An 11,117-nucleotide genomic window follows, 5' to 3' on the forward strand; every position below is an offset into this window, starting at 1 on the left:
CAGAACAATGTCCTTGTTTTCTCCACACTGCACAGGAAGTGGTGAAGAGGTAGCGCACCTTGTTCTTTTAATCTCTGTGTCCTTAATATTCAGCAAGAAATAATGAATGTGTGAATGAGTGAATGATCTTCCTGAATCTCCAGATCAACCCAGAGAGGCGGGCATCCTTATGACTCACCACTGATGGATGAGAAAAGTGAGGTTTGAGATGATTGAGTAGGAGCAGAGTTGGCAAGGCTGGAGCCCCCTGAGGCCCTTGCTGGAGTGGGGGACTCAAGCTCTGTTCGTTGTTTGAGACCTGTCTGTTCTCACACGCCGTGCTCACGCCCCTACAATAAACTCTCCTTCAGCCTTATCCTCCTAAATGAATGTGGCAACAACACCAATGGCTTTTTATCACCTTCTGTCCTTTCTGTGAGGAGCCACCAGACTCTGCAAAGCATTAGGGACGGACAGAAGAGTCATGGTTTTTCCTGAGCTCACTTCTGTAAATATGTGCATTCTGGCATTGGATCGTGTCGGTCCCAAAGTGTCTATTCTAGAAAGGCTTTATATGGTGCTTTACTTGATGCTGTGCAGTGCTGGATAAATGCAATTGTTAATCCCATTCTGCAAACAAAGAAACTGAGGCCACAGAAGCTAAACAGCTTCCCCAGTCAGAAAGAGATCAGAAAGGCATAGGCTCTGTACCCAGCCAATCCGCCACTTCCTGGTTAGGTTATTAAAAGCCCTCCTTGAGGTTTCCTCATCCGTTCATTGATTGAACAACAGGTAAATGATAGATAGATAGATAGATAGATAGATAGATAGATAGATAGATAGATAGATGTAATAAAATAACCACTGAATTTAAGAAAAGATGACAATAGAATTTTTGTCCATAAAGGTTGTGAAGAATCTCCATCTGTCTGTGAATATTAAATGGGTTAATATATACATCACATTTCTAACAGTGTCTGGTGCATTATGTAAGTGCTCCATCAACACTTAACTATTTTTATCACTAATACTGCAATAGTCTTACTAGTCAGGACTAGTCCTAAGTGAACAAGAACTAGAATCCTAAGTATCTAAAAAGCACCTGCATTTATTTGATGCTAATTTAACCCACTCCAGGTAGACACAGAAGCAGGACCCTACGGTAATACTGCGAAGTAACAAAAGTTGGTCAGCAGAGATGGATTTTCCCTCTTGTCCTTTCAGGACATCCCTGACTCCATTTCTGTGAATAATACCCTTGCTTTCTCCCTGTTCCCCCTTTGAGCCCAGGAGGAAAGACTGTGAGATTAGCCTTTAGACTCTGGTATGAACTAAGGCCTCCAGACATTTTCTACATTTACTAGGGTTCTTTGAACACAGGTAACAACGGCTGTGGCTAACAAAAAATGCAATTTTTTCAGAAGACTATGTGACGCTCCTAGAACCTAAGAGAGGCCAAAGATCCATACCTGAAATAAGCAAGATCCAGGGCCCTTCTGAAGGATTTGGAAGTCACTTAATTGACAAAGCTCATGATTGGCTAAGCCCATGCCACCCGTCCACCCAAGGGCTGAATTGGGGAATGCACAAGACGAAGCTGGCAGAAGGGACAGAACCTCCAGGGACATCCTTAGCAGCTTCCATCCTGCCAAGACGGTATTCAAATAGGGCCAGGGACAATTACCCCAAGAAAATTTGGGGACTTCAGGAAGAAAACACAGATGTGGGGCCTAAAGTTCAATTCAAGAAGAAGGAAGGGAGGGAGGGAGGAGGGAGGGAAGTAGACACTGAGGAGCAGAGGACCCTCTCCTGTGCCCCTCAAAATCACACTATCCCTTAAGCCGGTGGCATCAGCTTGCCTCCCTTCTCAGTAACGTCTATTCCCTTTCACAGGCAGCCAATGGAACTTTCTCAACCACAAGTCAGAATAGCTCCCCAGCATCTCAAGGGCAGATTTTAAACTCCTTGAACATTAAGCAAGAGCAATTCCCTCCTTCCTCTCTGTCCTCGGCATCCAATGACCTGCTCCTCACCTCAGTCCCATTGATCGACTCTCTTTCCCAACCACACGGTGCATTTTCCCTTCCAAACCTCGCTGAGCCTGTTCCCTCTGGTGGGCATCTGCTTTGCCCTTCTTTTCCAGTTAATTCAAGTTTTGTCTTCAAGAAATCAGCTCGAATGTCACCTCTCCCAGGACACTCTCAGTGAACCCCTATCTCTCACCAACACACACACACACACACACACACATACACACACACACACATACACACACACACACATCTAGTGCTAAATAGGGACCTCTCCTTGGCACTTGCAGAACGTATTTCTTAGCAAAATCTCTGACACACAGTGATATCAGTGTCTGATTCACAGTAGACAAGTGGGAGCTATCTGGTGGAAATATGACTAAACGAATGTTCCACTTACAAAACAAGGGTTTTCCTGCTCAAGGTGGAGTAGAAAGGGCTGCCTGAGAGGTGCCTTCCCCCCGAATTGCTCTCCTGGGGTCTCCAGGACACCGTGATGAGAACTATGACTAAGCTGTCATGGTCTATTTTCTGCTTCTGTAACAAAACACCTGAGACTGGTTATTTATAAAGAATAGAAGCTTATTTAGCTCACAGTTCTGGAGACTGGGAAATCCAAAGCAGGATTCCAGAATCTGTGAGGGCCTTCCTGCTGCGTGAGGACATGGGGGAGGGCGTCACATGGTGAGACAGAACAAGCGTGCCAGCTCAGGCCTCTTCCTCTTCTCACACAGTCACTAATGCCATCCTGGGAGTCCCATCCTCATGCCTCATCTAATCCAAATGACCTCCCGAAGCCTCCACATCCAAATACCATCAATACATGAATTTTGGTCAGATTTCTTACCCTCTTAATATCATCAAAATTGCAACCAAATTTCAATGAATGAAATTTTGGGAGACGCTTGCAAAGTATAACATAAGCTATTGTTTCTCTGTACCCAGCCTGGGCACCCGACATGTTCTGGCATTTCCAATGGATTTCAGAAGTGTTTCCTGCTGCTAGAAGAAAACAGAGTGCTTTTGCCATACCATAAATCCTCAGCAAATTTACAATGAAACTCTCAGAGGGCCAAGTGTCTTTTGCTGCAGCAAGCTCTCGCAGTGACTATTTTGGAGGGGAGGGTACTTTTTTAAAGATATAATAAAATAAATAGGATGGCTTATGTAGTCCATTATTGGGAAGGTAGGAAAAAAGTGTGTTTATGCTTCACAAACATCCATATCCCATTCCTGGAAGCTATCCTGGGAGGATATTTTAAATGCTTTGCCCAGAACTATCTGCTATGACTAATTCTATACTTCATGAATATGAAAAAAAATTATAAAATAATGAGATCCCTGGGCAATGCAAGTCAAAGAAGTTTTCAATTTGACTTATTAAAATTAATTCTCACACCTCTCCTTTCTTCAACCCATTTCCCACATACACCCACCTCTCTCTGAGTTTCCAAGTTCTCCATATACAGAGGACCAAGATAGTCTAGAACTGGAAGGAAGAAACAGAGATCCTCAGAAGAGCCCCCACATTCTCCAGCATGCCCAGCAGGAACATCTGACAGCTCAGGGCTGGCTTCAGAAGGCAGCTTTAGCCATCATCTCTAGGTGGGTGCAGACTTTCCCTCTCCCAAGCTGCAAGAAAGTCCTCGCCCCATAGTAAATAGGGATGCATGTTTGAGAAAACAGACTCCAAGTACTACCAGAGTCTGGGAAACCCAATTAAAGGGCACTGTATGAACTTCTGTGATTCTCCTATTCCCATCCCAAGTCAGTCTGCTTTCTAGGATTTATGGAGATGATGAGAGGATATGGAGACATTGGTACCTTTTCACACTTTGGCAAAGATAGATAAATGGACAGATGGACAGGTGGACAGATGAATGGACAGACACAGATGGATGGATGAATGGATAGGTAGGTAGGTAGGTAGGTAGGTAGGTAGATAGATAGATAGATAGATAGATAGACAGATAGATACTGTCACACATGACTCTTCCCTTTTATACTTTTAACCCAGAGGAGATAAGCTTTGCCAAGGAGGCTCAACCCTGAAACATAGACTCAGGGCTGAATCTTAGCCAGACAACATCTAATTGCCAAGGAAAGGAAGTGGGGGCGGGGGTCTTATGTCAGAGGCCTCCTGAGGCTACCATACTTAGAAAATGGGGATCTTAAAAACCCACAAGAAAAACACTGCCCACACCATATGATTTATTGACCTCAAAGGCAAGAACAGTGAAATTCCCTTGCCAGAAACCAGGCATCTCTTCTCAACCCAAATTTACAAACCACAGTCTTTAACCACGAGGTTCTCCCATCTTTTTGGTCAATTTTATTTTTTTTTTTTAACCTCAAGTAAATCATAGGAAATGCTTTTGGGTTCACCTCCACACATCAATCAGGTCTTAGGAAAACCAAATGGCCCATAGCAGAGGAAAGTTTTTTAAAAGTAAGCATATTCAAGCCTTAAAATTTAGTCTATTGGTATTCTTTTATCTCAACACACTAAATATTTACCAGAACTTAGGTCAGTATTACCAAAAAAAAAAAAAAAAAAAAAAAAAAAAAAAGGCTTCTTGAGGCAGCCAAGGACTTAACAGATCCTTGAAGTAACTCTAAATCCAGTGACCCTGTTTCATGCTCACTCCCTACAACTCCAGATTAGCATCTGGGTATTCTTTCTTTCTTTAAGGCCCACCAGGCTCTCTGTAACATTCATTTTTGACCTTTAGGTCAGCATATCCTGCTAAATGTGGTGTGATGGTTTGGCTGGGCCACTAGGTGCCCAGATGCGTAGTCAAACATTTTGGGTTTCTATGGGGGCATTTTGGATGAGCTTAACATATAAATTGGTAGACATTAAGTAAAGTGGATTGCTATCCCTATGTGGGTGGACTTCATCAAATCAGCTGAAGACTTCAATGAAACAAAGAAGACTGGCCTCCTCTAAATAGGAGTGAAGTCTCCAGAAGACTGCCTTTGAACTTCACTGGAATATCAGCTCTTTCCACTTCTACAGCAGTCTGTCTCTAGCCTTGCACCAGAGTACTGGCTCTCTTTGATCTGCACCCTGCTAGTCTACCCTGCAGGTTTCAGACTTGCCAGCCTCCCTAATTATGTGAGACAAATCCCTATAATAAATATCTTTCTTAAAAATATATACACCTTATTGGTTCTGTTTCTCTGGAGAACCTAAAAAGTCTTCTTGAGGCAGCAAATGACTTAACTGTTGTGTAGAATAAGTTCTATGGCACCTTCCTTCCCTAGAATATAAATGAATACCTAGGGGTTCTCAGAAAAGAGAACAGAGGTACTTTTCTTCCTTGTATTTACAATATAGACATGGGTAAGGAGCAAGTGTCACATGCGATAGAAAGATCAGGCAAGAAAGTATACTGGGACATAAAAAGAGGTTTACAACTAACTACACCCAGGGCTCCCCATCAAGTCTCCCCTCTATCTATATTAGAGGGGCTGGTGTCTCCTTACCACCAGATTTGTAACTAATGTCTCTCCATTTAAGCCAATTTGAAAGCAGTTTATTGATGATCATCAATAAGAAAATGCCTAGGATCCTATCACAAATATTGCTCCGTGCCCACTGAGAGTTCTCCTAATTCGATTTATATAAACTATCCAAATTAACATGTATAAATTATGACATTAAAAAAGACTTATGGTAAAATTACATATATATATTTTTAAATCATAAAATCACCAGGCTGTAGGAAAAAATAAACAGCATAGGAAAGAACAAGTAATATTCTCAAAGTTACCCAGCAACTGGAGACAAAGTCAGAACTAGGATTCAAATTAATCTTCTAGAAGTGTTTACTATCATGTAAATCTACATGCAAAGATGTGTATGTGTGGATTTACTGGGGAACTCAGCTCCCTAACCTCAGCCAGAGTCACCTGTCACACAGACACAAACCTGCTCCCACACCTCCCTGCCTCTCTGCTCCCTTATAACTAAGCTCTCCATGTCTCATCTCCCATTCCTCACCTGCCACTCCTCTTTCAACTCAGTCCAATCTGGCTTCAGGTCCCACCTCCAAACTAGGTTTCTAAATGCCAGCACCTCTCACTCTATTCCTCACAGTCTTCCGGCCACCCTGTATAAAGTGATCCCCTTCGTCCTCAGGAAATATGTCCCCAGTGGATGCCTGAATCCACAAATGTACCCAATCCCCTCATATATACTACGTTTTTCCCTATATCTATGATAGTTTAATTTCTAAATGAGGCACAATAAGATATTAACAATAATAACCAATAAAACAATGATAACAATACAGATAATAAAAGTTACATTAACGTGGTTCTCACACACTCACACTCACAATGTCTTATTGTGCATTCACCTTTTCACTTAAAGGAACTGCTTTCCAGTTTTCTCTTTGGCAGATCCAAATTGCCAACATCATTCTTTTTGCAGTATGGGATCATTACCAAGGAAAATAAGGGTCGCTTAAGCACAAGCACCACAATACCTTTACAGTTGATAGATAAGTGAGACAGTCACTAACAGACTAGGAGGAAGGTACAAGTAAAACATGGGCACGCTGGACAAAGGGATGATTCCGTCCCCGGAGGGATGCAGCGGGATGGCATGCAATTCCACATTACTCAGGAAAGCCTGCAGCTCAAAACTTAGGGATTGTTTATGTCCAAAATTTCCACTTAATATTTTTGGATGGCAGTTGACTGTGAGTTAATTGAAACCATGGAGAGCAAAACTGCTCATAAGAGGTGACCACTGCAAATGCAAATAGGCTTGTGGTACTCCCCGGCGGCCAACCCATTAATTTCTTCCCATAGCCCTCTAGATAAACCATAAGACCCGGAACTTAGCCCACATGATGTGACCTCTGCCCTATTCTCCAGCTTCCTCCCAAACATCTCCAAACCTGTGCTCCTAATGGTCAATGCTCAGTCCTGCCTTAGAATCCTCAGCCTAGAATTCTTTCCCCTACTCCTCACTTAATAAACTATTTAGCCCTCAGAATGAAAATCTCTTCTTCAGAAAGGTCTTCTGTGACCCTCCCATCTAAACTAGTGCCCTTCCCACTCTTGTCACTCCGTGAAGTCCTTTGAGCACTTACCACCACTCAAATTTTCCATTTATTTGTTTAATTTCTGTCTCCTTCCACCACACACACACCCTACCCATGTTTCCTTTACCACAGTATGCCCAGCTCCTGACATGGTACATACCACTTACTGAATGAAGCATGTCTATATTTAAATATGTAAAGACAACAGATATATGACCACTTAAGGTAATCGTTAAGTTCATTTTGATGAATATCTAGTAGGTACTCAGTTGACTAGAGGCTATTTCCTTTATTTGGAACTTTAGCAAGGAGACTGAAGCAGCTGATATAAACATTCATTGCTTTGCCTTAACATTGCTAGCTAAACCTTTATCTTTGGACGCTTGTGCGATAGTACCTCCAAGCAAATCATGATTTAAGGCTCTGCAGGACTCTAGTGTGAAACCCCTTTGCCAAAAACCTAATCTAGTAATTTTTTAGTTTATAATAAGAGTTTACATTTATAAAGCACACATGCTACAGAGTTTCAAAAGATGAACAATAGAAATGATGAAGTGGGATGGAAATTCTAAATCAGCTTCTCCATTTTTTCTGCAAGTTCTAAACATTGTTACTATGATCATAATTGGATATTCCCCCCACACTTCACATAGACGCAGGTCCCTGAAAAAGTAAAACAGTAACAAAACACTCTCTTCTTCCTCTCCTATTTACTCTCCTTCCCCTGCCCCTACTAAGTGCCCCCAGGTGGCCAAGATCTGCAAACAAAAGACAACTTAAAGGATAAATTTCAAACTCAGACATCTCCAAGGACTCCGTATCTCATGCTCTCCTGTTCTGTCCTTCAGACCAGACAGAAGTGAGGCAGAAAGATGTTGCAGCTGGAGTCTAGAAGATGCCTGGCTAAGTCCCAGTTCAAAGCTCACCTTGCCTTATTTTCCTCACCTTTGGTACAGGTTTATCATGCTCAGTTGCTGTGAAAATAACTGCCATAAAAGTTCCTGCAAATTACAATAAGTTATTCTTATGTGACAGAGTCTTTGCAATTTTTACCTGGAGTTACATAATTAGTATCTGTATTGTCTTATACTTATTAATCTTGAGTCTTTCAGGTGCACTGTAAGTTCAAGTTCAGAGACAACATCTCAGATTCCACCTTCCCTCAGTCCCTATAGTACCAAGCACGTGGTCCCCACCCACTAAACACTTGTGCGCTGGTCACTGGTTGACTTACTTGATGGATTTGAGGCAAAGTGTTCTGTGATTTTTCTGAATTTCTCTTATTGTTCACCATGTTTTCTGGAAATAACCATAATGTTTCCTAGCCTATGAGCTCTAGGTTCTGTCTTCCTTTCTTTCTAACCAGATGGGAAGAACTGAATTGGAAAGCAGACTATTTTGGCAAAGACAAAGTGATCCATTTTCTAATGCAATCTTCAAGATTCCTTTTAAGGCTGAGATATAAAACCAGAAACTTCAGGCCACCTCTACCAATCACCACTCAACAAACTCAGTCTGAGGTCCTACTAAGATTTAGGCAGGATTGGAGCTATCAGAATAAACAAGAGAGTGTTCAAACTCACAGTGGCCCTCCAGGCACACTGCTGGGGATAGAATCCCATCTTCACCTTTTCCTACCTGGGTTGACTTACACAATTATTGCTCAGTTTCAGTCTTTTTCCTCATCTGAAATATCTGCTGTATTATCATCAGGATGAAATTAGTTAATAAATGCAAAAGCAAAAGGTAACAATAAATCTTTGAGATCTAGATTCTTACAGTTAAACAGACAAGACCCAGGGAAGCAAAGTGACCTATGTCAAGTTAAGGAGACATAAAGAATTAGAAATCAAGACTGGAACTCAGGTCCCCAGGTCCTATGCTGTTCTCTCCTTATTTATATCTGTTATCTCCTTATGGGTATTTCACAAAAGTGACACTCTGGAGGAGTAGACCATCCTGACACCTGATCAGAAGGGGCAATAAATACACCCACTTTCCTTTCTGCAGGGACTTACCCTGGATAGCTATCCTTTCCTACTTATGAGACCTCAGTCCCACCCTAGGCTGTTGACCTCCTATTAAACCCAGACCCACCTGAGAGGCTCCATCTGCTGGCAACTCCCATATCCATACTACAGTGAAGGATGTAAGCCTCACTTTCTCATGGGGTTGTTGCAAAGATTAAATGAGATAATGCCTGGAAAAATTTCTAGCACAGTATCAGACATATAGTATGCAGCCAGTAAATGCTATCTATTTTAAAAGAAGGGGGTGGGGGCCCTGTGGTGCGTGCTTTCTCAAAGCTGACACACATTCCAACTCCAAATGCCAAGCAGGGGGCAGATTGAGATGTGGGGAAGAACAGAGGGATGCAGAATCTGTGAAGGATTACAGTGAATTCATTACAGGCAAGAGGAGACTGGAATCCCCATTCTTCCCCTTCCAAAGAAGAGGAGGAGGAGGAGGAGGAGAAGCAAGACCCACCTTAGCTAGAACTTCGCTAACAAATCTAAACTTCAGAGCATTGGATTTAACAGGTAACAAAGCAAAGACTGCTTCTGACCTCCTGACTTGCTGCTTCTGCAAACGTTCCTCTTGGCTGCATTCATCAATGGCTGTATTTAGGCAATAATGATGACTCAGACACAGAGTCAGTTAAAACAGATCCCACCAGACTCCTTAGAATGTTCACAACATGCTTTGGACTCAGAGTTCCTAGGCACTTTATCATCACCTTCTCCTTCCTCTCTCAATACTGACAATCTAGTTCTGAAATGGCAAACTCAATAATGGAACAGGAGTGAGAAGGAATCTGATGAGAAAGAAAAGTAGTAGAAGGAACGGAAAACCTTCCACCGTCCATCCCCATAGCGCAAACCGGGTCTGGGCCTAGCCGATGGTGGGCTGGTTATAAACGCACAGTGAATGAATCAATGTCCTCAAGGAGTTCACCACCCTGCTAAAGAGTTCGCTATATAGGGAGAATAAATCACAAGGGCCCATACCTTTAGCAAAGAGGTAGGTGCTCGGGCAAATACTCGTTTCCTGTGTGCGTGGGCAGTTCTTTGCAAGTCGCCTAAGAAGGAGGGCATCTAGGAGTAACTTACACAGTTCTAAACGCATGGTTATGCAAATCGCTTAAGCAAATATATGAAAAGCAAAGGGAAAGGTTTCTGGTCTGGTTTCCCTCACCTGCCTCTCTCTTCAGAGCGTAAGGTGAAGATAAAAACCTTGGGAGAACCACGAATACTCTCCAGGCGGGCTACAAGAAACCTCCGTCCCGCTCTTAACACCTCGGTACCAAACCAGCGCCCCCGGGGTCATTCTCACCGGCGGAGGAAGAGGCCACCCGAGTTAAACTATCGGCTCTGTCTCCCCAGCCCAGACAGCAGAAGATAACAAGAGGGCAAAAGATGCTTCGTTCCCAAATCCGACGAGAAGGGACGCGGGGCGGCGGGAGGGGGACGGTGACGGGAGCGGGGCACAAGCTCTGCAATGCGAAAGGCGCTCAGCCCGGCTCGCCGCGGCCCCTGCCGGCAGGTCTGGCTCTCTCGCTGGCTGATGCGCCCCCGGAGGTCAGGCAGCCAGTTATCTAGAGGGGCGCGGAGGGGAGGAGTTCCTGACCCCATGGCACCGACCCGCACCATTACTCTTAGCTGAGCTGAGACACTACCGGCGACTCCACGCCGGCTCTGCAAGCCCCAAGCCGCCCCCACCCAGAGCGCGCCGGCAGTCCCTGCGCGCAACGATGCACCAGGACAGGGGCCATGGGTGCGCTCTTCCCTGCAACTGTCGCGGGGCACCTTGCTCCGCTGCAGGGCAAAGGGGAGGGGAGAAATGACAGGGAAGAAGGCGGAGCAGGCGGCCCGGGAAGCACTTACATTTGCCAGGAAAGCGCCTCCTCTCCAGCAAGGGAAGGAAGGGCTTCCCGACTAAGGAAACGCCCCGGGGATGCCCCTACGCGAGGTGCCGCCTTTCCGCGGCTCCTCTGTTCTCCCGCCTCCAGTCGTTCCCCAACCCACCCCAAGCCCGAAAGCCGGTCCTAGAT

At 44.1% G+C, this 11,117-nt stretch overlaps 1 protein-coding gene across 8 annotated transcripts in view; it reads right to left on the reverse strand.

The window, feature by feature from the left end:
* KCNS3 (potassium voltage-gated channel modifier subfamily S member 3) overlaps positions 1-11,117 on the reverse strand; it is a 47,118-nt gene that overhangs the window by 33,533 nt on the left and 2,468 nt on the right. Inside the window, exons 1-2 of one of the 8 annotated variants that reach the window (XM_079111141.1) lie at positions 10,262-10,329; positions 10,075-10,145 (exon numbers count right to left, since the gene is read on the reverse strand). The exons of 5 other annotated variants lie outside the window; for them this stretch is intronic. The gene's annotated coding sequence lies outside the window, so the exon portion shown is untranslated. Of the gene's footprint in view, positions 1-10,074; positions 10,146-10,261; positions 11,066-11,117 lie in introns of those variants that run through there. 2 more of the 8 variants (XM_079111142.1, XM_079111140.1) reach the window with 2 other exon arrangements.

Source organism: Sciurus vulgaris (genome assembly GCF_902686455.1).
Source record: "Sciurus vulgaris genome assembly, chromosome: 14".
Lineage (NCBI taxonomy): Eukaryota > Metazoa > Chordata > Mammalia > Rodentia > Sciuridae > Sciurus > Sciurus vulgaris.